Source organism: Schistocerca americana, chromosome 3, assembly GCF_021461395.2.
Source record: "Schistocerca americana isolate TAMUIC-IGC-003095 chromosome 3, iqSchAmer2.1, whole genome shotgun sequence".
Taxonomy (NCBI): domain Eukaryota; kingdom Metazoa; phylum Arthropoda; class Insecta; order Orthoptera; family Acrididae; genus Schistocerca; species Schistocerca americana.
In genome coordinates, this window is record NC_060121.1 from 190,415,749 (window position 1) to 190,442,875 (window position 27,127).

The 27,127-nt window shown below is 43.8% G+C and overlaps 1 non-coding gene across 1 annotated transcript; it reads left to right on the forward strand.

The window, feature by feature from the left end:
• The first annotated feature begins 12,414 nt into the window (after window positions 1–12,414).
• Trnas-cga lies at window positions 12,415–12,489 on the forward strand. Its single transcript has one exon. It is a non-coding gene; the product is annotated as a tRNA-Ser (tRNA).
• Window positions 12,490–27,127: the final 14,638 nt, after the last annotated feature.

The window sequence follows — 27,127 nt, forward strand, 5'->3', positions numbered from 1 at the left end:
GCTCGTAATACATGGCCCCCGCGATCACCAGACTTCATGCCACCCGACTTTTTTCTGTAGTGATTCTTCAAGGTTCTATTTCACTCACCCGGACGCGAACTGCCTAGAAACGAAGAGGAATTAATGGATAGCATTCACCATGCCGCCAATCACGTCAGGGCAATGCCAGGAATCTTTGAAAGAGTTCGGCACAACACCGTTCGACGTCACCAAGCTTGTGTCGCGTCAGAGGGTCGAGAGTTCGAGCACCTGCTGCAAGTATACAATGTCCTAGTTTCAAAAAAGGCCCTTTTCAGGGCCGACACAATTTGTCAAATACTCTCTGTACGCGAACTAACAGCTGTTGACGGGTTTGTTCCCCGTACGTCTTATCACGTCCGCTCATCAAGTAAATACTCATAAAATTTATAATGTTACGCTATAGTTAATCAGGCGCATGTTTAATCCACTTCGTGTTTATATTACAAGTGCGCAGGGACTGTTCGTTTTTTATTTCTTGGAGCATTTTTTGCAGTTCTCCCAGTTTTATTATATCTACAGAGTCGTTGCATTTATTATATGAGGCTATAAATATGCAAAGTACTTCATCCACTTCTTTTCGGATATTATATTTAGTTGTAAAGTCTGTCTTTCTTGTTTATTCAAGTGCTTCGTAATTTTGTATACTTTGTTTTAATTTGCATGAATATCATGTTCTACTTCAATCACGTATCGATCCCAGCATTCTCGTTTAATTTAACGCATTTTTTATTTACTTGAACATATTTACGTTTATAATCCTGTTTGTAATTTATGTAATACTGTTAATAATGCTGTTTGTTAAGATCAGTAGCACCATTACAGCTTTGAAACCGACGGATACACCTTCAGACGGCTGTTCACATTTGAAATTACGAATTGCTGTGTATGAGATGTGCGCTGTTTGTAGCTAAGGCTGCTTGGAGTGGTGGTACTCTACACAAAAAACGACGTCAGAAAAAGGAGTATTTTATTGTAAATGGAGCTGTCAATGAATTATAATAACTTAAACAACTTCCTAAGATAAAAAACGAATTAGCATTGCGTTACTTACATCGAAAATCCTGCGTCATTTTATTGTACTGCTGATTTCGAAGAAGTCCAATTTTCGCCGATTTCTGAGGGAGTTTTAACAGTTTCTTGAGCTTTGAGCACGAAGACAATGTAGAGCATCACACACACCACTACCTGTTTCGGCCAAACTTATGTTTATACATGAAGTCTTTGACAAACAACACTGTGTCAACGACTGTGTCTGGTAGAGAACTTAGAGTACCCATATATCTGTGCATTTTGGGACAGAAAATTCAAAGGGCACATATGTTACAGCGAATGCGATATACAGGGTGATTCAAAAAGAATACCACAACTTTAGGAATTTAAAACTCTCCAACGACAAAAGGCATCTGTCGGCGAATTAAGGGAGCTATAAAGTTTCATTTAGTTGAACATTTGTTCGCTTGAGGCGCTGTTGACTAGGCGTCAGCGTCAGTTGATGCTAAGATGGCGACCGCTCAACAGAAAGCTTTTTGTGTTATTGAGTACGGCAGAAGTGAATCGACGACAGTTGTTCAGCGTGCATTTCGAACGAAGTATGGTGTTAAACCTCCTGATAGGTGGTGTATTAAACGTTGGTATAAACAGTTTACAGAGAATGGGTGTTTGTGCAAAGGGAAAAGTTCTAGACGGCCCAGAAAGAGTGATGAATATGTAGCAGGCATCCAGCAAGCATTTGTTCACAGCCCAGGAAAATCGACTCGCAGAGCTAGCAGAAAGCTGCAAATTCCACAATCAACTGTATGGAGAGTCCTACGAAAAAGGTTAGTTATGAAACCTGAACGTCAACTACCCGAGGCGATGGATCGGCCGCCAGGCAGCCCGTGACAGAGCACTTCATCACTGGCCTTCAAGAAACCCTGATCTTACCCCCTGCGATTTTTTCTTATGGGGGAATGTTAAGGATATGGTGTTTCGGCCGCCTCTCCCAGCCACCTTTGATGATTTGAAACGAGAAATAACAGCAGCTATCCAAACTGTTACGCCTGATATGCTACAGAGAGTGTGGAACGAGTTGGAGTATCGGGTTGATATTGCTCGTGTGTCTGGAGGGGCCCATATTGAACATCTCTGAACTTGTTTTTGAGTGAAAAAAAACCTTTTTAAATACTCTTTGTAATGATGTATAACAGAAGGTTATATTACGTTTCTTTCATTAAATACACATTTTTAAAGTTGTGGTATTCTTTTTGAATCACCCTGTACATTGAACGAATATTAATTGTAAGTCATGAAAACAAATAAATAAAACAGGTTCACAGTAATACTATTTTTTGAAAGATTAAAAATTTGAAATACCTGTAAAAGCAATGGAGGTACGTATTACGCCAGCTTGTTAACAAAATGCCTTATGATAATTCTTATACATTCTGCTGGGTGTTCAAAAAGTCTCTCCGCAGTGCCTTATGATTGTTATCCACGCGCGTCGTATGCCGCAGTGAATATACCGAAATGAAATTCACTGCAGTATCGTTTTGCGTCTATTGTTTCGATGAAAAATATTCGACTCACAATCCGGCGTCTAGAAATTGAAATCCAATCTCCTCTTTTCACAGAATGAAGTGGTTCCTCATGAATACACAATGGATTTGTAGTACTCCACATACGAGAATTTTGCGAGAATAAATGAAACCACGCCTCATCAGTGAAAAACGTTTCATTAAGAATATCCCTTCCATTTTGTTGAACGAAATTTTGGAACCATTGACAATAATGCAGTCTCTTGCTATGATCAGTATTTTTCCGTTCTTGCACGACTGTCACTTTGTATGAGAAAAGATCTAATTTTTTCCTTACAGCTGTGTGGGCCGTTCCGACACTAACATCGATTTCCTGGGCGATTTTTCTTACTGACTTGTTCGGACTCGTGGACATTTTATTGGAAATATCGAGTAGTTTATCTTCAGACAACAAGCTAGGACGACCACTTCTCGGTGCATATGTCACTGAACCCGTACTTCAAAATTTGTTAATCAAATCTCTCACAGTATCGCGTTGTGAGAGTGTTGTCTCCGGGAAATCTGAATTAAATTTTTGACAAACTGAAACTGTGTATTTACTGCCAACTTTGAACACTTGTTCGACTAAAAACATACATTCTTCAGTGGTTACCATTTTAACAGCGACAAAAACGTAACAAACGAACAAAGGAACTAAACTTAAACGTTCACGTCAACACGAAACGACACACACCAACGATACTACTGACGCTGGCTGAGATAACGAAACAGTGGAATGTTGGGAGAGTCCACTTGAAGGGAAGTAACCCAGGCAGGCGAACAATCATACGGCACGTGCAACTAACAATCATACGGCACTGCAGAGAGGCTTTGCAGCACCCCGTATGGTAGCCTAGAGGCGAGAAACAATTTTACATACATAGCTGTTATGACAGTAGGTATTGTATCAGCAAATGAGTTCACCTGCACTAAATTTAACATCCAGGAATTAAACACGAAGTAGGAACAAATAAAACAGGTCAGACACTTGAGATATCTCGGTGAGATCATAAAACCAATTGGATCAGAGAAGGAAACACAAATAGTTCAAATACAGAAACTCATGAGAGCGTACAGAAGACAGAATGAGATCTACAACAAAAACTGCATATCCACTCCCCAAAGATTACAAATAACAACACGGTGACCAAACCTGATGTTCAGCACGCCGGCGAAACGATAGGTGATCTGGAAAATATTCTGAAGATTGGACCAAGGATTACGAGCACAATCGTTGCCACAGAAACATCAGGGAAGGATCCAGAATGAAATTTTGCAAAATAGCAGCGAAGTTATGAAGCAGACAAAAAAAAGATGATGAAAATGTTATGGATATTTGCAAAGACTTCCAACGATGAGGCTTCCCTGTCAAGCACTTTTCCTACTACAGCACACATTGCAGGACATATTCCTCAAACGTAGACGAAGAATTTATATTATATGAACATGGGTCTGGAAACGCTTTTCTCCAGCTCATTAATCATGAGAAACACACACGAACGGAACGCACCATCATACCACAGGCAACTCTTTCTCACAAGAGATGTTCAGCGTGCATCCACCCGCCGCCGTAGTCACTCTCGGACGCGTTGGTGTATCCCTGGAGTGTTGTGTGTGGTTTCGCAGCCTTCCATATACGGGCAGGGTGCCTCTGAACACCTTGTACTGGGGTTCCATACACAAGAGCCTTCAAACGCAACACAAATAAAAGTCCAATGGATTCAGGTCCGGAGAGAGCGGACGCCAGACAAGTGGTCCGTCTCTATCCTTCCATCTGACACCGAATCTGTTATTTAGAAGCCGACGGACATTAACACTAAAATGAGGAGGTGCTAGAAGTACACGTTTAGTTGCACAGCTAAAGGCACATTTACTATCAGATCAGATAGAAAACCCTCTATGAAATTGTGATAACTTTGTCCGTTGAGCCTAGGTGGAAGAAGGCGAGGCCCTGCCAAACAGTCACCAACAGTGCCAGCCCGAGCACTGACAGAACATTTTTGTTGATGACTTGCTTCAACAGTTACCTGAGGATTGACGTTTGCCTATACATGCTGATTGTGAAAATTTACAATCTGATCTGGTTGAAACGACGCCTCATCTGTGAACAGCTTCGTTGCACTAAAATTAAGGTTGACTCTTTGTTGAATAAATTAATCGCAGAAGAGAACCCGCGGAAGAAAATCAGTTGATGACAGTGCCTGGACACGCTATAAATAGTGTGGATACAGCCGGTCCTCGTGTAACATACTCGCCTGACTGTCATGTGATCAACATTCAGTTTTGCAACTAGATGTCTTGTATTGGGACTAGGGTCGTTGTCAACTGCATGAAGAACTGCCGCCGCCCTTTGCGGTGTCCTCGTCCTTCTAGACCTCCCCCCGTTGCGAGTATCGGTCTTAAATGCCACCTGTTCCCAAAGTCGACGATCAATGAATGGTTTCAAACGTTTTCCTGTCGTGGCAAAGGCCGAGCGCGAGCGCTATTGCCGTCACCTAATCCATACATCAAATGGGCATCTGCCGTCTCTGCATCTGTGTATGCAGCCATTACACGAGCCAAGTCTGTGATTAACTCTACGTAGTAACCCGTGTGCTTGCAACAGTCGTACTGATCGCTGGAACAGTTGGTGTTCGCTGTAAACAAGCAATGACGAACGTCGCATGGCAACAGGGATGTTAAAACAAAACACTGGCGGTACACTTTGTAATCAGAAGTTTTGATGTGAACAATTTATAGGGAAGGAGATAAATCGCAAGACTAACTCCAAAAGCAGAGGCACATATGTTAGAGGTACAACATGGTTTTAGAAATGGTATATCATGTTCTTGTGATACTTTCATTTTGGCACAAGTAGATGAAAAAAGAACAGAATTCAGATTGTCAATTTATTATGTTTTAATCGATTATGAAAAAGGCGCTTGACAAATTTAAAACAAAAAAAAAAATTATGGGAATGATCAAAGGAAACGGGAGTTTCAGGACATCTGATTACGGCAACTCAGTCGTTTTAAAAAATAATCAATAACGATCCATATATTTTGGAATGGGATAGGATCTGCTGATGTCAATCAAGAAACTAGACAAGGGTACTTGTCTCCAACCTTCTTCAATGTTTATGTTGACGATATAACTAACAAATGACTGATTGTATTAAACCATACGCTGAGAAGTGATAATTTTAATTTCATGACGCTGCTGTTTTCTGACGATCAGCTTATGAAAGTAAAATCTGAAAAAAGCTTAAATTAGAGTACATAAGTTGAGTGAAATTGCTGCTAAAAATGGAATGACATTATTAACAAGTAAAACAAAAATGCATTTCAAGGATTGCTGTCCATAAGAACCATTAGTTGTTGTAGACCGATAAATAATTGAACATCTAAGATAATTCGAATTTTTGGGCTGCAATTTTAAATTTTTCAAGTCAGATAATATAGAGGTAAAATTGACCACATTCGGGCATTTCTGTGGAGCTATACGACGTACACCATAATGTACGGACAGAGACATTAGTTAAACTCTGCAAAGTAATAGCCTTGCGTCTGTTGCTGTATGGTAGCGAATGTTGGTCCGTAATACAAGAACAGTTATGAAAAAACCAATCGTCAGAAATGAAGTTCCACCGCGATGCAGTGGTATATTCATTACTGAACCATAAAGAAATGGCGATATTCGACAAGAACTAAATCGACAAATCATTACAACTATAACTGAAGAAGTCAGACTAAACTGGGAAGACCACGTCCAATGTATCTACACTACTAAATGTTTGTCCCGTTTCATGGTTCATTATGCTCAGAGCCACTTACAGATAGCCTACCTAACGCCTTCTGGGGGCTATAAAAATTCGATTTTCAGTGTTTCGTATGATTATTGACCGAATTTAAAAAAAACTATCGTAATATTCTCATGAAGAGATACAATGTTATGTTAAAGGTTTAACACAGTAAGACAAGTATTGTAGAGCGTCGCGCAGATTACCACGCTAAATTCATCCATTATTTGAGAATGAAAGTGTGGTGTCATCGCCAGACACCACACTTGCTAGGCGGTAGCCTTTAAATCGGCCGCGGTCCATTAGTATACGCCGGACCCGCGTGTCGCCACTGTCAGTGATAGCAGACCGAGCGCCACCATACGGCAGGTCTAGAGAGACTTACTAGCACTCGCCCCAGTTGTACAGCCGACGTAGCTAGCTACGGTTCACTGACAACTACGCTCTCATTTGCCGAGACGATAGTTAGCATAGCCTTCAGCTACAATTGCTACGACCTAGCAAGGCGCCATAATCCTTTGCTATATATATTGTGGTTATAACATGTATCATCAACAGCGATGTTCTACAAATGTGGATTAAAGTTAAGTATTCCAGCAGCTACGTACTTTTCTTTATAGCATTCATTACGTATCCTGTTTCAGACCTCACGCCAGCCTGCGTGAGTTTAAGCGCGTGCCTTTCGGCTTCCTCTCATTGTGTCTAGGCTGTCTTGCCTAGACACAACAGAAAGTACTTAGCGACATCAAAGAAACTTAACACATAAGTTCAAATCTTTACGAAACTGTTTCTCGCTTATATCACCTACAAAATGTTGAAGAAACTTAATCACCTACTACATCTTCGCTGTTCGTCCGTAGGACATGACGTTTTAATTTGTTAGTTCTTGTCTCTCTATTCGATTGGCAACACATTTTACAGACAACATCCACTTGTATCACAGAATGTACCAACAAAATTACACCACAGTATGGCACATTTTTAGGGAATATGATGTCATAAATTTGCAGATACGTGAAAAACTAGCTTGCTCTTAGAACGGAACTCGAGCTACCCAAATCATTCTCATCCAGTGTTTAACACTGAGAGCACTTAGCGACTTTTAGAGAACTTTAAGTATAATTTCAAACCAATTCTAAACTTTTGTATCGCTTACCTGCTTTACGTCAAATATTGAAGACATTAACTCATTTGTAATCATACGTTTGAAGCTGTTTTATACAGGGTACCCTAGGAGGAAAGGTCAGTATTCAGGAACACGACATGAACGCCCACTTGAAACATTTTCCGTGGTGGAACGCCCTTGTACATTTGATTTTCGGCTACTGCCGCGCACGTATGTGTCTTGCCCCCCAAACTCCGACGTCTTAGTCTAGCCCAGCCGACCTCGTTACTTTCAACCTCTCTCCTAGGGATGTCTTTCTCCCATAAGAAAAGGAGTGGATCCAAAACTGAAGCATGTGGAACTTCTTTTGCGATTTCTCCCCAGTCACTAAAATTTTCTACCATTCCAACAATGTCTGAATTATTTATCACAACGTTTTGCGTTCTGTTTCTTAAGTATGGTTCAAACCAGTTATGTATAAAGCTATCATTTCTGTAACTAACGATGTGCATTAAATGTGTTCTATCTCGTAAACCTTTCAGAATAAGCCATACGTCTGTAAGATGTCTTCTGCTTCAAATTAGTGTTCCCGTCATATTTATGAATATCGACCGTTCCTCCTGGGATACTCTGTATAGGGAGTTCCATTCTTGAAAGAAACTGAGACGAGAGGTTTACAGGTGTCTAATTATAGGATAACTATTGCTGCAGCACTAAATTAAGGACGAAAGTAACTTTTGCTGATGTGTCACTGCCAAGTAATATAGGTCTATGAAACTTGGTTCATACATAGTAGAACCTGCTACTGTTAGTACAAAAGATAACTGAAAGAAATACGTAATAAGACAAACAAAAATGACACTTTTATTCAAAGACGATACTTACACTCAGGTCAGTGAGAATTATAATGGTCCCCTGCACATTAAAGAAGCCCGGACATAGTTCTTAATAGGGTGTATGATCACCATATGCTCTGCAAAGTGGCCATAAGATTGATAAGGAGTTCTTGTGGTAGGGCGTTCCATTCCTCCGTCACCGCGCTTGACAGTTGCCGGATGGTCCCTGGACGTGCTGCAGTACGCCTCCCCAAAGCATCACAGACGTGCTCGACGAGGTTTAAACCGGAAAACCGTCCAGGCGAGTCCATTCGCAGAATACCGTCTCGTTCTATGCGTTCCCTCATTGCCATCCGTAAAACTGAAGTCAGGATCGAATTCACACCTGAGAAGACGCGCTTGGGGAAGGAGTACAGTGTCAGAGTAAGGTTGACCGTCAAGTGTACAGTGTCCAAAGATACGGAGGTCAGTATGCCCATGGAACATTATGCTTCCCCCACACCATAATACCTGGACCACAAAACGACAATGTTCCTGGGTCCCTTACGTGTTCCCACTTATCAGTATATGGGATGACATCCAGAATTATGAGTATGGTGGTTTTGGTGGTCCAGGTGTTATGGTGTGGTGAGGCATAATGTTGCATGGCCGTGCTGATGTACACTCACTGGTCACCCTTATTCTGACACTATGCGCCTTCCTTATGCGTGTCTTTTCAGGCGGAAATTCGCTTCTGACTTCCTTTTTGTCGATGACAATGTGCAATCGCCTCGAATAGCGCGGATGAAAGACGTCTTGTAGCGAGAGAGTATTCAGCGAATGTACTGGCCTGAAAGTTCTCCCGACTTAAAGCCCATTGTGCACGTGTAGGACATGATGGAGAGAGGTATCGCAGCGCGTCCGCATGCATCAAAAACCATCCACCAGTTTTCAGCGGCACTGCTTGAAAGACGATACGCCCTATCAGCAAGTCGCAGAGCATGCACTACCATTCCTTACATTAATTACTACGAGCCATGTTCCATTCAATATATTATATTACATTTATTATAATAACCTGAATTATTAGTTTCGCCTGCGAGAGCGCAGCATTGTAAATAACATCGTTGGCTTGTTAGCGTTCCGTGATTTTTAACACACTTGTGCATTCCGTGACTTCACTAATGTTTTTTTTTCTGATAGCAGACTTGACTAGGAAAGGACCTATTTTCAGAGGAGGTGTACTTCTACTGTAAAAAAGAAAACGACTGCCGCCATTGGTGAGGGATATAAGAAAATATTAATTTTTGTCAGTATACGCTCTTGTAAGAAGATGAATGTATACTATAATGGTTGAGCACTGAGAAGAAAGTTTTATGAAATAATAATTGTTATCTTAAAAGGTAAACTTTTTCTCATTTTTGAAGTGAATATTATGCTCATCTTTCCTCTCCTAGTAATTACGATACAAAGTGCTAGCAAGAAGAAAAGCCGGCCGGAGTGGCCGAGCGGTTCTAGGCGCTGCAGTCTGAAACCGCGTGACCGCTACGGTCGTTGGTTCGAATCCTGCCACGGGCATGGGTGTGTGTGATGTCCTTAGGTTATTTACGCTTAAGTAGTTCTAAATTCTAGGGGACTGATGACCTCAGAAGTTAAGTCCCATAGTGCTCAGAGCCATTTGAACCAAGAAGAAGACTTAGGACTTTGAATGCTAGGTAGTACTATTCGATCCCTGTTTAATATCACAGTCTTTTGGAATAAACAGATTCTCTTTTGTTAAAAACGAAAATATGTGGGACTTGCCCTACCGACACGACTATCCTAGTTGTTCAGAATCGTATCCGTCTGACTTGCTCTTCAATAACAACGTCAAGAAATTTTCAGAGCTACATTACGACGCAGATCTTGAAAGCTGTTTCTTCCGCTGGCTGCTAAGAAGAACTTTAACCTTGAGTGCGCTCGATTGCACTCCGGAGACGCTAAACGTTACTGAAAAATTAATAATTTCCTCTTTTTGAGCCAAGAAGACTAATCAAGGTCAACAGCACTAAATATTTTATTTTTGATGAAAAGGCCAATTTCAATTTTCTCATTAAAAAGTAACGTCAAAGGACAGATTTATTTAAATAATTTAATACTGGGAAGGAAAGAGTACATGGTAAGAGGGGAACAGTAGTTACAATTAATTTTGTAGCGGAAAGTTTCGAATCTCCCTGTCAGTTCGTTCATTTTACTCTTGTCAGGAAAACATAATTTTACTAGTGGCCAATGGGGGGGGGGGGGGGCATTAGAGCGTAATTATTGTCTTTGAATGAAAGTGTCATTTGCGTTTGTCTCATTCGTAGTTCTTCCAGTTAACTTGTGTGCTATACTGTAGCAGATCTTTCTATGTGTGGACCAAGTTTCATAGTGCTACGTTTTTTGGCAGTGACACCTTACATGGAAGTTACCTTTGCACCCATGTGGACCAGGGTATATACCAGGTGTACCGGTATGAAATTAGCGTTAAGATACAAATGTGTCGATAGGGAACATTTGTTATGAACGAGCCTTAATTTTTTGTTTGTTTGGTTGGTAGACTTCTGTCAAAGATATTTAGTATACATCAAGTCATGGAACAAACAACATCATATGTCGAATTTTGTACCAGAAAGTGATGATTTGCGGAAAGCATTAATTTTTTGTTTTCATTTGAAAAAAAGTGCTGCAGTGTCGCATCGAATGCTTGTCGAGGCATATGGTGATCATGCTCTATTAGAAGCAACATGCAAAAGGTGGTTTCAACGGTTCAGAAATAATGATTTTGATGTAAGAAATGAAGAACGTGGAAGACCACCAAAAAAGTTCGAAGACGCCGATTTGCAAGCAATATTGGATGAAGATGATACTTTGAGTCAGAAGCAAATGGCAACAATGCTAAATGTTGAACAACAAACAATTTCCGGCCGTTTGAAAGCTATGTGAAAGATCCAAAAGTGTGGAAAATGGTTGCCACATGAATTGAATGAAAGACATGAAAGACAGATGGAAAACCGAAAAACCATTTGTCAAATTTTGCTTCAAGACATGAAAGAAAATCGATTTTGCATCGAATTGTTACTGGCGATGAAAAATGGATTTATTTTAAGAATCCTAAACGGGAAAAATCGTGGGTTAATCCGGGACAACCGTCAACATCGACTGCAAAACCAGATCGATTCGGCAAGAAGACAATGCTCTGTGTTTGGTGGGATCAGAAAGGTGTGGTATATCATGAGCTTCTAAAACCCGGTGAAACTGTGAATACTAATCGCTACAAACAACAAATGATCAATTTGAGCTATGCGTTGATCGAAAAAAAGACCAGAATGGGCCAGAAGTCATGGCAAAGTAATTTTTTTACACAACAATACACCTGCACACAAAGCAAAACTGTTCCTGGATACAATCAAAACACTTGGCTGGGAGCTGCTACCCCACCCGCCATATTCACCAGACTTGGCCCCTTTCGACTACCATTTGTTTTCATCAACGGGACACGCATTGGCTGAGGAACACTTAGATTCCTACGAAGTAGTCGAAAATTGGATGTCTAATTGGTTTGCTTCTAAAGGCGATCATTTCTATTGGCGTGGTGTCCACACATTGCCAGAAAGGTGGTCAAAATGTATAGAAAGCAATGGACAGTACTTTGAGTAAAACGTTTTTGCTTTTCAATTCAAAATTAGCGTTTCATTTTCACAAAAAAAAAACATTCATTTCATACCGGTACACCTGGTAGTCCAACAGGAAAGAAAAACTTGGACGACCATCAAAAGAGATGACCTGAACGTTTATGACGTGGACCAGCCCAAAAAGCCTAATTCTTGAGGACGATGATCAAAACTCTCTCATTGCTCCCTGAATGAGTTTTTCACTCTGCAGCGGAGTGTGCGCTGATATGAAACTTCTTGGCAGATTAAAACTGTGTGCCGGACCGAGACTCGAACTCGGGACCTTTGCCTTTCGCGGGCAAGTGCTCTACCAACTGAGCTACCCAAGCACGACTCACGCCCCGTTCTCACGGCTTTACTTCTGCCAGTACCTCGTCTCCTACCTTCCAAACTTTACAGAAGCTCTCCTGCGGACCTTGCAGAACTAGCACTCCTGAAAGAAAGGAGTCGTGTTTGGGTAGCTCAGTTGGTAGAGCATTTGCCCGCGAAAGGCAAAGGTCCCGAGTTCGAGTCTCGGTCCGGCACACAGTTTTAATCTGCCAGGGAGTTTCTCTCTCAGTGCTGTTTCTCAGTTTATTATTTGAATTACCCGTGTTTTCCTGCATAATTTGGTATGTAACGCTGCACCTCGTTGATTTACGTTGAAATTGTTGGCGGACGAAGGACGAGCATCACCACCTCATCGCTGGTTAACTAAATTAGCACCACAGCGGCGCACTGGTGGCGTTATAAACCGTCTGACAGGGGCAGGCCGGCCTTAGCAGCAGGTTGTGATTTAAGGCCGGGTCGCCGGTCAGCTCTGCAGCGGAGGGGCGGAGAATTAGGGCGTAGGGCAGGACGAAGGGCGCGGCACCTGCGGCGGACGTGCGGCCCGCCCACGCAACGCGAGCACAATAACTCCACACACACACACACACACAGCACTGTACGGCGTGCGCGGAACGGCTATTGGCGTGCGTGCAGCGCCGGTGCGTTGTCACGGACACTGCTAATGCAGACACGTCAGGTCCAAACGGTGGAGCGGTAGATCTACACTGAAAACTGGTTAGTGACGATCTGCAATACATCTCAAAAGGAAAGGTAGAGACGTCTGGACAGGATAGTATACGGGTGTCCCATTTGTATTGACCACTATATCATTCCTCTCTCCTTTATTCTAGTTTGCCGATAAAGTTTCGCACGTTCATACGAACGGCTAGTTTTATATGCTGGCAGCAACGGCAAGCTCTTACGTAAGCAAAAATTAATGATTTGCTAAAGTTCGCTTCTTAATACAAATGAGCTCCCACCATATACCATAAACGTATCTTGCAAAGAAATATATAAATATTGCCCAGTATATAAATGCGGTGTAGGTATTAAAATTCATGGAGAAGAAGTAAAATCTTTGAGGTTCGAATGGAATGTAGTCAAATTAAATCGGGTGATGCTGAGGGGATTAGATTAGGAAATGAGACACTTAAAGTAGTAAACGAGTTTTGCTATTTAGGGAGTAAAATAACAGATGACGGTCGAAGTAGAGAGGATACAAAATGTAGACTGGCAATGGCAAGGAAATCGTTTCTGAAGAAGAGAAATTTGTTAACATCGAGTATAGATTCAAGTGTCAAGAAGTCGTTTCTGAAAGTATTTGTATGGAGTGTAGCCATGTATGGAAGTGAAACATGGACGATAACCAGTTTGGACAAGAAGAGAATAGAAGCTTTCGAAATGTGGTGCTACAGAAGAATGCTGAAGATAAGGTGGTTAGATCACGTAACTAATGAGGAGGTATTGAATAGGATTGGGGAGAAGAGAAGTTTGTGGCACAACTTGACTAGAAGAAGGGATCGGTTGGTAGGACATGTTTTGAGGCATCAAGGGATCACAAATTTAGCATTGGAGGGCAGCGTGGAGGGTAAAAATCGTAGAGTGAGACAAAGAAACGAATACACTAAGCAGATTCAGAAGGATGTAGGTTGCAGTAGGTACTGGGAGATGAAGAAGCTTGTACAGGATAGAGTAGCATGGAGAGCTGCATCAAACCAGTCTCGGGACTGAGGACCACAACAACAACATATAACAATGCTACGAAGACAGACGATACAACCACATACGTAGCAGTAAAAACAGCAGTATCCTTTTCTAACATAATCTCAACGGTGAAATTCTTTTGAATAACTTAATAAAAATTGATCTCACATTTGAAATGAAAGCTATTAATTCAATATTGTTGAGCAAGGATGTTAACGCTAATACAGGCTGGAGCTGTGAAACTTATTCTTATTTAAATTCAAATTGTAATCAGACTGGCTTAAATTTAATGATTTTAAAATATAAAGCAAAACTGTTTAAAGTTAATTTCTCCGATTATATTGTCGGGTGAAGCCCTTAAATAATCAAAGTTTACACCTTTAACGTAACGGCTGCGTTCGCATCGTTACGACAGACGAAAGGCAGATGACCGAAAAAATCTCCATATCATATTTCTTATATTATTATGTTCTTAATTATTTCCACTTGGAGGGAGATGAAATGAAGGAACACCTAATTACGTTTGATACATAAGTTGTGAAAAGACACAGACATCCAGCTCTACAACACGATACGTCCGTAGCTTTTCGCTTCCAGTACAAGAGGAAAGGCATTAACCATTTGCATTTAGCATGAGAGGCATAGTTCACTGTCACAGATTTTATAGAACACGGCCTCCCTGGGCTATTGCGTTACGTAGCTAACACATAATTACATTTGTTTTTCCATGAACAGTATTAACTAAATTTCAATATTCTTTCACTTTTTGCAGTTTCATATTTATTTACAACTGTGGGTAATCGGTTTTATTAATTAACACGCAATTTTTGTTTCTCTTTCGTTCTTAGACTTCGTTCATAGGACACACTTTTAACAGAATTTCTCCAGGTGACGGTGCACCGCCAGAAACAAATTTTTGTTCACTTCGTTCTTTACGAAGATAGGAACAGCAGTACGTGTTTTTTTTTTTTTTTTTTTAAACAGAACTCTATATTTTTCAGTTCGGTAATCCATTTCCTCTCCCGAACACTGTTCAGGAAAGCATCGTAGTGCACCATTTACGTCAATATGATGCTATTAAGAGCTTTAGAGGAAAGACATGGAAGACCAGTTGAACTGAATGGACACTGTCTTGAAAGGAGGGTATAAGATGAACACCAACAAAACCAAAACAAAGATAATGGAATGTAGTCGAATTAAATCAGGTGATGCTGAGACAATTATATTAGGAAACGGGTCACTAAACGTAGTAGATACATTTCGTTATTTGCGCAGCAAGAAAACTGATGATGGTCATTGTAGGGAGAGTGGAAAATGCAGACTGGCAAGGACGAGAAAAGCATTTCTGAGGAAAAGGATTTTACTAACACCGAATGTTGATTTAACTTTCCAAAGTCTTTCTGAAAGTTTTTGTCTGGAGCAACGCCCTATGTGGAAGTAGGACAATATACAGTTTAGGACACATTACAAGATATCAAGGGATCAACAAATGGGACTTAACTTCTGAGGTCATCAGTCTCCTAGGACTTAGAACTACTTAAACCTAACTAACCTATGGACATCACACACATCCATGCCCGAGGCAGGAATCGAACCTGCGACCGTAGCGGTCGCGCGGTTCCAGACTGTAACGCCTAGAACCGCTCGGTCACCGCGGCGGCAAGGGATCAACAGTTTAGTATTGCAGGGAAGTGAAGTGGGTAAAATTTGTAGAGGGAGACCAAGAGATGAATAGAGTAAGGAGATTCAGAAGAATGTAAGTTGTAGTTATTACGAGATGGAGAGGCTTGCAGCCGAAAAAGTTGCACGAAGAGCTGCATAAAACCGGCCTTCGTACTGAAGACCACCATAACAGAACTACACAAAATTGGCTTTGAGACTCCTGCGTTATTGCACAGTTTAAGTACCCCGGGTAACGTAACTCTACCACTTGCTGGAAACGACAGTAAACAAGTGGAAACACAAGAAAAATGAACGCCAGCGATTCAGTCAGCCGTTTTCACTTGAATGTCTGTGTGTGTACATTTTACACAAACGAAGAGAAGGTAGACAGGCTACTGATCTATGAAGAATGTAGCTAGCACAACAGTAACTCCAATAATGTTTTTCACTTACAATACGGTTACGTGTAGTACAGTACTGTAGTAGATTTAAACGATATGTTGTGTACAGTAGCGTGTTACCAAAGCTTGAACTCAGTAAGAAAGTTCAGATTCCTGTAGCATGCAGTAGTTCCACAAATAGGGAAAGCTGTCAGTAAATAATGTGGAGAGTGCCTCTTCGGTCTAACAACAGCAACAATAACAACAACAACATACAAGCAACTGCAATGTAGTCAAGCAAAACGAAGTTATTTTTCCGCATCCGTTGCAGTTTCCTTTATACGATTTGAGGTAAGCAGTGTGTTTCACACTATGTCAGCCCGCCCGGTTGGCCGGGCACCTGGTCCCCGTCACGAATCCGCCCGGCGCATTTGTGTAGAAGTACGGTGAGCCGGCCAGTCTGTGGATGGTTTTTAGGCGGTTTTCCATCTGCCTTGGCGAATGCGGGCTGATTCCCCTTATTCCGCCTCAGCTACACTATGTCGGCGATTGCTGCGCAAACAAGTTCTCCACGTACGCGTACACCACCATTACTCTACCACGCAAACACAGGGGTTACACTCGTCTGGTGTGGGACGTTCCCGGTGGGTCCACCGGGGGTCGAACTGCACAATAACCCTGGGTTAGGTGTGGGGTGGCGGAGGGCTGAAGTGGACTGCGGTCGTCGTCGTAGGGTTGTGGACCACTGCGGCTGCGGCGGGGACGGAGCCTCTCCATCGTTTCTAGGTCCCCGGTCAACATAACATAACATACTATGTCGGAGTTACTTTGAATTAAGTATACAAAGAAACAGTGGCCAGAAGTCGATATCCACTTAGTTGTGAGGAAAATATTGTCTTCCCAGCGCTGTACTTTTAAAATTATATTCATCTTTTATAATTTTTAATTTTTATTTTATTTACTTAAGTATTTACTTTGGCTAGGCGGGCTGACATTCACTGGAAAAGCAGCAAATATCTGGTCGTAGCATAGTTTCGGGCTTAGAAAGGATCTCTTATTTCTCATCTCGAGTTAATCCATGCATGTGCTTTTAATGTCTTCCACCGCTTTCCCCCTCACCCCCCCCCCCCCTCTCCGCCCCCTCCAACGACTGGTGTAAGTGCCTCGTTTCGTGAGGCCCTGTCAGATAATGTTGCTCCCATTTCTGTAAGTGAGAGGTAAATGTTAAGCACACGGTGATTTGCGTTTCAGTAGGTTCTTCTCGTCGTTACTGTTGGTTCAATGGCTCTGAGCACTATGGGACTTAACATCTGTGGTCATCAGTCCCCTAGAACTTAGAACTAATTAAACCTAACTAACCTAAGGACATCACACACATCCATGCCCGAGGCAGGATTCGAACCTGCGACCGTAGCAGCCGCGCGGTTCCTGACTGAGCGCCTAGAACCGCGAGACCACCGCGGCCGGCCGTTACTGTTGCCGTGCGTCCAGAGCATGGTTTATCTTCAGAGACAGTCTTCCTCTTCTAAACACATGAATCACTTTTAAGTTTCGCCCTAAAATCTGACACACTGTTCGTAAACATATGTCACTATTAACTCACGCCCACATTCAAGCATTCTTAGGATTCCGTACTTCAGTCGGTAAAAACGGATCCCTCGCAGTATCATTTTGTTGCCCATTTGTCTGTATGTCTGACTGTTAAGAATCCTTTTTCTCAGGAACGGGTGGATGTGTCAAGTTGAAATTTATGTCACGTACTAATGTCTACGGGTCCCTAGGCGGTATAAAAAATGTTTCTCGACATGTGTACTGCCTTGGGCCAGCTGAATCTGATACGGTTCCATTTTTAAGCTCTTTCTCAGCACTCTACAAACAGCTGGCTGTGGAATTCCTTGACGTTGACTTTTGTGGACTTATGAGGAACGTTTCCTTGGTCCGTTCAAACTGTTCTTTTAATGCAGAATCAGATTTTCACTCTGCAGCGGAGTGTGCGGTGATATGAAACTTCCTGGCAGATTAAAGCTTTGTGTCGGACCGAGACTCGAACTCGGAACCTTTGACTTTCGCTGCCAAGAGCTGTACCGACTGAGCTACCCAAGCACGACTCACAACCCCTCCCCACAGCTTCAGTTCTGCTAGTACCTCGTTTCCTACCTTCCAAACTTCACAGAAGCTCTTCTGCAAACGTTGCAGACCTTCAGCAAATGTTCTGCAAGGTTCGCAGAGGAAAAATGGTTGAAATGGCTCTGAGCACTATGGGACTTAACATCTAACGTGAGATAGCGATTGGTGCATATAAAGATTAACCGCCTTTGCGTTGGTGCTCAGTTAGGAGATAACTGTTTCGAATCCCACTGATAGAAAAACAAAAAATGTTCAAATGTGTGTGAAGTCCTAAGAGTCCGAACTGCTGAAGTCATCGGTCCCTAGACTTACATATTAGTGAAACTAACTTATGCTAAGAACAACACACATACCCATGCCCGAGGGAGGACTCAAACCTCCGGCGGGAGGAGGATAGAAAAACAGTTTTAGCATCACTATTTCGCCAAGAAAGGGAAGACATGTGGTGACGTAAAATTCCTAACTTTGCACCAGAGTTCTGCATTAAATAGCGAACCTCTTCGTAGTGCACGGGGAAGGGAGGGGACATGTGACACTCTTGATACCTGTGTACCATATGTCGGATGGGGACATTAAGCTCGGCACCTCCATGGTACTTATCATCCTGACGCTAATAACAGAAAACACGACAACTCTCGCAGAAGCCATCTACTCCAAGTAAGAAAACATAACCAATTGTGCTACTAAATGTGCACGTCAGCGTCGCTTAGCCGATGACCTTACCTAGCTTTATCATAGAGGTCTGTTACTACCTTCAACTACAAGCAGTTAATCAGTTGACATAGTTTATTACACCCCTGAGCAGAATATCTTAACCAAATCAACACATTCCGTAAAAAGAGCAGTTCTCGTAATAAAGCAATTATAAACAAACCTGGTATCCGTATTATTGTTTTTCCGAGACTTCCTTTGTTTTCCCCTCAGTCAATTGGTTACATATGTTCACGGTCTGTAACAGGCCATGCTGCGAGACCATGCCCTTTTTAACTGTACTTTGCAAATTCCTCAGCGTCACGAATATTATTGTATATTACGTGACTTTCAGCAACGAGTATTATTATACATTATGTGATGAAAAGTAACCACACAGCTGGCTGCAAAGACTTACAAGTTTGTGGCGTCCTCCATCGGTAATGCTGGAATTCAATATGGTGTTGGCCCACCTTTAGCCTTGATGACAGCTTCCACTCTCGCAGGCACACGGTCAATCAGGTGCTGGAAGGTGTATTAGGGAATGGCAGCCCATTCTTCACGGAGTGCTGCACTGAGGAGAGGTATCGATATCGGTCGGTGAGGCCTGGCACAAAGTCGGTTTTTCAAAGCACACCAAAGGGGTTCTGTAGGAGTCAGGTCTGGACTCTGTGCAGGCCAGTCCATTACAAAGACGTTATTATCGTGTAACCACTCCGCCACAGGCCGTGCTTTTTGAAAAGGTGTCCGATCGTGTTGAAAGATGCAACTGCCATCACCGAATTGCTCTTCGACAGTGGGAAGCAACAAGGTGCTTAAAACATCAATGTAGGTGTGTCACCGCCAGACACCACACTTGCTAGGTGGTAGCTTAAATCGGCCGCGGTCCATTTAGTACATGTCGGACCCGCGTGTCGCCACTGTGTGATCGCAGACCGAGCGCCACCACAAGGCAGGTCTCGAGATACGATATAGCACTCGCCCCAGTTGTACAGACGACATTGCTAGCGACAATACGGACGAAGCCTTCCTCTCATTTGCCGAGAGGCAGTTAGAATAGCCTTCTGCTGAGTCCATGGCTACGACCTAGCAAGGTGCCATTAGCCTTACCTAGTTTGAGAGTTATCGTATAAATGTCTCAAGAAGAACGTTGTAAACCAACAAAGATTAAAAGTTAAGTATATTCCAAAGCTACGTATTTTTTTTATAGCAGTCATAACGTATCCTGTTCCAGAATTGACGCCAGTCGGCGTGTGTGTACGCGTGCCTTTCTTTCGGCTCCCTTCCCAGTGTGGCGTAGCAAGCTTGTTACGCCACAACAGATTGGCGACGAGAGAAGTGTTCTTTCTGATTGCTTACATTTACTTGTGTCATGGCTTCGCCAGATGTACTGTCCGAATTTTATCGCTTGCAGAATCAGCAGACGCAGGCGTTATTGGATGCCCTTGGAGAGCTCGTCCAGGGTCAATGTGCCATTCAAACCGATGCGGCAGCCGCCGCTTCACCGCTACCGCAGCCACAACTCACAGTTGCACCGCCTTTTAGGCACTACGATCCAGCGCAAGAATCGTGGCCAGAATGGTCCCGACAGTTTGGTTTTCATCTAGCCGCCTACAGAATTCAAGGTAATGAGCGGCAGCCGCTTTTGCTTTCTTGTGTCGGTGTGTCCACCTACCGTGTGATAGTGAAATTGTTTCCCCGACGCGACGTAGCAGCTCTATCCTACGAAGAAATTTTGTCTGCTTTAGATGCCTATTTCAAAGAAACAGTTAATGTGGTTGCAAAACGGTATACGTTTTTTCGTACAAAACGTACAGCCGGTCAAACTAATAGCGAGTGGGTAGCAACATTGCAAGGACTTACTAGGGACTGTGCCTTTGACTGTGACTGTGGCCTTTCTTATTCAGATACAATGGTTCGTGATGCAATTGCACAGAACGTTTCTGATGTTCGCATACGGGAGCAAATTTTGAAACTAGTTAATCCCTCCCTTCAACAAGTGATAGACATATTGGATAGACAAGACACACTTGACTGTGCTCAGGAATCTTTTGAAACTTCGCCAGCCGTGTGTAACATTAACCGGCCCGCTGGACACGCTGCGCGGCCCGGTAATCTGCCCTCGCGCACTTCGACGCAGCTGCCGCCGCGCTCTAAACCAGGTGTGCCGCTCCAGCACACAAATACATTGAAATCATGCCCGCGGTGTGCTACTAGACATTCGCGTGACCATTGCCCGTCACGCCAAGCTATTTGCTTTTTCTGTAATAGGAAAGGACATGTTCAAAGTGTTTGCCAGAAAAAGCTCAGATCAGACAATCACAACCATTCCAGGCCCTTTGCTTCGCGCCTGAATCGACCCACGGACACTCAGGCTCGTGGACCTTCGCCCATGGACATTCATGTAGTTACTTCCACCCCGTCCGGTGCCACTTTCTCTCACAGTGACTGTGTTCGTCCCACAAAACTTGTGCGTCGACGTCGCCGGAACTCACGTCACTTAGCAAGTGATTCTGTACCAGTGTCTGTTCAAATTGCACAAAACAGTCGCTCTTGTCGTCAGCAGGACAATAAACTTTTAGTAGATTTGGACTTTAATGGCAAGATCATACCATTCCAGCTCGATACCGGAGCTGCAGTTTCATTGCTCAATCACGACACGTACAAACAACTGGGCAAACCTCCGTTGCGTGCCGCAAATGTTCAGTTAAAAAGTTATTCAGGACAGAAAATTCCTGTGTTAGGACAGTGCAGCCTTCTTGCAACATACAAGGGACAAACAAAACTTGTGTCATTTTACGTTCTTCGTTCTTCTACTGCAGTGAACTTGTTTGGTTTAGATTTATTTCAATTGTTTAACATGTCTATTGTAAATCAGGTCCTATCAGTGAATCAGACTGTGCCTGCAGACAGTTTCTCGGTTATGTGACGAATTTGCAGACATTTTTGCACCGGGCTTAGATAGCGCTAAAAACTATGAAGTACATTTGGAACTGAAAGTAAACGCGCAACCGAAATTTTTCAGAGCGCGCATTGTTACTCACGCATTGCGTGATGAGGTCGCACGAACATTGAACGATTTAGCATCACAAGGTGTGAGTGAATGTGCGCAATGCCTTTTCGATTTCAGCTCCGCTTCATCGCTTACGCCGTAAAGGTGTTCCGTTCGTCTGGACGACGGAATGCGAACGCGCCTTTCGCCAGTTGAAATCGGCGTTGCTTTCTAATACTTGCCTTACGCCATTCGATCCCCAGAAACCCCTTTTGTTGATGGTAGATGCATCGGATTTCGGGATCGGTGCTGTGCTTGCGCACAAAGTTGGCTCGCATGATCGCCCTATTGCCTTTGCGACCAAATTGCTCTCGTCTGCGCAAAGAAATTATTCCCAGATAGAGAAAGAAGCTTTGGCTCTCGTGTTTGGTGTTACTAAGTTCCATGATTTCTTGTATAGCCGTCACTTTACCATCTTCACAGACCACAAACCTTTGACATCGCTTTTTCATCCGACCAAGCCTGTACCTCCACGTACAGCGCAGAAATTCATTCGCTGGTCTATTTTCCTCTCGCAGTACCGCTACGATATCTTGTATCGGTCCACTGCTAAGCACGGAAACGCCGATGCGTTGTCCCGTTTGCCTGTTGCTGAGGATAAAGCATTCGATTCTTCCGAACTTGCTTGCATGTTCATTGATTCGGAAACCGATGAAGTGGTCGAATCGTTTCCGATTGATTTTCGTCGTGTAGCTACAGCCACAGCTGCTGACCCTGTCCTTGCTACCGTTTTGCGTTTTGTTGCTACGCAATGGCCCCTCTCAAAGTCACGGATCGAGGATCCGTTGGTTCGCCGATTTTTTGCTCATAAGGAGAGACTTTTTGTTCGACGTGGTGTTTTGTTGTTGCGTTCTGATAATGATCAGTCCAGGGTTGTGGTCCCACGTTCGTTCCAGTCCTCTGTCTTACGGCTTCTTCACCAAGGACATTGGGGTATAGTGCGAACGAAACAACTTGCTCGTCAGCACTGTACTTGGTTCGGAATCGATGCTGCGATTACGAATATGTGTTCTTCTTGCATGGCGTGTGCCGAACAACAATCCGCACCGCCGCGGAAAGTCTTTGCATGGCCAAAAGCCACTTCCCCTTGGCAATGCTTGCACATTGATTTTGCTGGTCCGTTCTGGAATGCTCGATGGTTGGTTCTCGTAAATGCCTTAAGTGATTTTCCTTTTGTTGTCCGGATGTCTTCCACGACGTCTTCTGCCACCATCCAAGCGTTGTCTGCTATCTTTTGCATTGAAGGTCTTCCACAGACTATTGTTTCCGACAATGGCCCACAATTCATGTCCGCAGAATTTCAGTCATTCTGCCAGGCCAATGGTATTCAACATCTGACATCCGCGCCGTTTTCGCCTCAGTCAAACGGTGCCGCTGAACGATTGGTCCGGACTTTCAAGTCGCAGATGTTGAAATTGAAAGAGTCGCATTCTCGGGAGGACGGATTGTTGCTCTTTTTGTCTTCGTATCGCTCTCAGCCCCGAGATGGTCGCTCGCCGGCTGAGTTGCTCCACGGTCGTCCTCATCGACCCTTGATGTCTTTGCTGCATCCGCCGCATCAGGTTCCTGTGCAGCGGCAGCCACCTGCTTTTGCTCCAGGCGACGTTGTATACTATCGCAACTATCGAGGTTCACGGCGTTGGCTCGCAGGGCGCATTCTTCGCGGCCTCGGCCGCGCGATGTATTTGGTTTTGGGGGCCTCTGGTGAGGTGCGTCGGCATCTCAATCAGCTGCGCCTCTGTCGTCGCACGGTTTCTGCCGCTCCCCGTCTGCTTTCAGCGACGGTGCCGTCCGGTCAGCGCCCTGGGGACCCATCTACTGGCTCGCCTCATCCCCAGGTGTTACCGACGCTGCCTTCCATTTTGCCCCATGGCGACGCGCCGCCGCAGCCGCCGCCGCAGCCGCCTGTTCTCCCGCCGGCGCCGCCCGCATTCGACGCTTCGCTGCAGCCGCCAAGCGCCTCCCTGGGTCACGCGCCGCCGATCGCTTCCCGTGACCAGCTGTCCTCCGCCATGGAACTCTTGCCCGCTCCGGACCACATGATGTCATCGCGCGTCGGATACCCCGACGCAATGGAGGTCGACCCTTCGGCCCCTCCTGTCTCTTTACGGGCGCATACGCCGCATGTTGACGTGCACCCTGGACTAGGTTTTCAGGCGTTTCCTAGCTCCCCTCGTACCGAATGGCCGGGTGCGGGTGGCACAGCCTCGCCTGTTGTTAGGCTCCCCACCTCATCGCATACGTCAACATGGGGTCCTCCCCACGGCGGGCGGAAGCCTTATCACACGACCGTTCGCCGATTTGCGGGGGAGGAATGTGGTGTCACCGCCAGACACCACACTTGCTAGGTGGTAGCTTAAATCGGCCGCGGTCCATTTAGTACATGTCGGACCCGCGTGTCGCCACTGTGTGATCGCAGACCGAGCGCCACCACAAGGCAGGTCTCGAGATACGATATAGCACTCGCCCCAGTTATACAGACGACATTGCTAGCGACAATACGGACGAAGCCTTCCTCTCATTTGCCGAGAGACAGTTAGAATAGCCTTCTGCTGAGTCCATGGCTACGACTTAGCAAGGCGCCATTAGCCTTACCTAGTTTGAGAGTTATCGTATAAATGTCTCAAGAAGAACGTTGTAAACCAACAAAGATTAAAAGTTAAGTATATTCCAAAGCTACGTATTTTTTTTATAGCAGTCATAACGTATCCTGTTCCAGAGTTGACGCCAGTCGGCGTGTGTGTACGCGTGCCTTTCTTTCGGCTCCCTTCCCAGTGTGGCGTAGCAAGCTTGTTACGCCACAACAGTAGGCATGTGCTGTGATAGTGCCACACAAAACAACAAGGGGTGCCAGCCCCCTCCATGACAAACACGACCACATCGTAACACCACAGCCTCCGAATTGTACTGTTGACACTACACATGGTGGCAGATGGCGTTCACCGGGCATTAGCTACACCCGCACCCTGCTATCGGATCGCCACATTGTGTACCGCGATTCTTCACTCCACACAACGTTTTTCCATGGTTCAATCATGCAGTGTTTACGCTTCCTACACCATGCTAGACGTCGTTTGGCATTTACCGTGATGTGTGCCTTATGAGCAACCGTTCGACCATGAAATCCAAGTTTTCTCACCTCTCACCTAAATGTCATAGTACTTGCAGTGGATCCTGATTCAGTTTGGAATTTCTGTGTGATGGTCTGGATAGATGTCTGCCTGTTCCACATTAGACCCTCTTCAACTGTCGGCGGTCTCTGTCAGTCAACAGACGAGGTCGGCCTGTACGCTTTTGTGCTGTACGCGTCTTTTCAAGTTTACACTTCACTATCACCAAGGAAACAGTGGACCTAGGGATATTTAGGAGTGTGGAAATCTCGCATACAGACGTATGACACAAGTGACACCCGATCACCTGACCACGTTCGAAGTCCGTAATTTCCGCTGAGATCCCCATCCTGCTCCTTCACGATGTCTAATGACTACTGAGGTCGCTGATATGGAGCACCTGGCACAATGCACCTAATATGAAAAACGTATGTTCTGCGGGTGTCCGGATACTTTTGATCATATAGTGTTTATAATGTGACTTCGAGCATTCTCAGGAAAGAAATGGCACGGGAAACTAATGGTAAATGGAAAAGCGCAGCCAGTTCTCGCTGCGGATGAGTTCCCACCAAATGTTCGCATAAAAAATTTGTGTTCAGAGATTATTGTTTGTGTACTTGGGTAATGCTCGGATTTATTTCAGAGTATACAAACTGTACACACAAGTGTATGGCGTGACACTAACAGTTCATAATATGCACTTCCTCTTTTTATTGGAGAAAGCAACCATTGTCACGATTAATCATTTCTTTATGGTACTCAAGAGACAATTTTCCATTGGGCTTGCAAAGATTAACTTTTTCCACCACATAAATAATAGTCAGATGCGTATTTACTTAGATTCGCTGAAAAAACCGCTCTAGGCAATTTGTAAATAGTTGTTAGATTTGTAAACGACAGCTGGCTTTCAAACTCATTAGGATGTACTTACGAAAATAATCTATATTTTGTAAAATGTGAAAACATATTAACAGCCGCATCACTTCGTGCATTGTCGACTAGACACGAATAAGGCTCCATAAAGTGATTTTCGTTGGCCGTTGGTCGTAAGGTGCTAGCCTCGCCGTCAGCACTGTGGTTGTGTGTTGTAGCACGAGTCTACGAGAAATGCACACTAATTAATTATTAAGAATGTCACTTATTCTTCATTGTGCATGGAATGTATTACTGTATCATGTATGCGATATCTTGCGTGTCAACTGTAGTTTGTTGATCGTTGTGAGCACATAGCTTTGTGTATGTGGTTTGTTATTCTCACCAACATTCACGTTGTGAATAAAATAACTGGCATCACAGTCTAAGCCTGAATCTCCAACTCGCGTATGGTACCAACACATTGCAAATAGCAATACCTGATAAAAAACCGAAGCCTCGCCTATCGTTGCACTAGGACAAACTACTTGGAGTGAAGACAATCGAATAGCACAACTTACATAACACTGCGATCTTTTGCGGCAGTTTACAGTTGAAATGCGACCCCCACACAGATTATGATCTTAGTATAAATGAGGTTAGTACCGTGGACGCGGCCGGCCGCGGTGGCCGAGCGGTTCTAAGCGCTTCAGTCCGGAACCGCGCGACTGCTACGGTCGCAGGTTCGAATCCTGCCTCGGGCATGGATGTGTGTGATGTCCTTAGGTTAGTTAGGTTTAAGTAGTTCTAAGTTCTAGGGGACTGATGACCTCAGATTTTAAGTCCCATAGTGCTCAGAGCCATTTGGACCGTGGACGCGATCATAACATTTGTAACTGGAAGGTTTTGTCTTGTAATTTAAACTGTCGTACTACAAATGGACGAAGAAAGCAGCTAACACGTGGTAGACGTTACCTATTGCAACACAGTTAATTTTATAAACGTAGGCTTCCGCGGCCATCGTCACAGTCAGTAAAATTTTTCTGCGCTTGTGACCACATTGTCAATATGTAAAACTACCGACGTTTCGTTCACAGTTGCAAGTGACCTTTTTCAGCGTGTTTTTGTTTACTGAAACATTCTGAAGAAGGTCACATGCAACAGTGACCGAAACGTCGGTAGTTTTATATATTGACAATGTGTTCACACAAACCCAGAAAATTTTTATTGACAGATAATTTTGTTTCGCGACGTATAGTTGTGCGTGCAGATTGTACG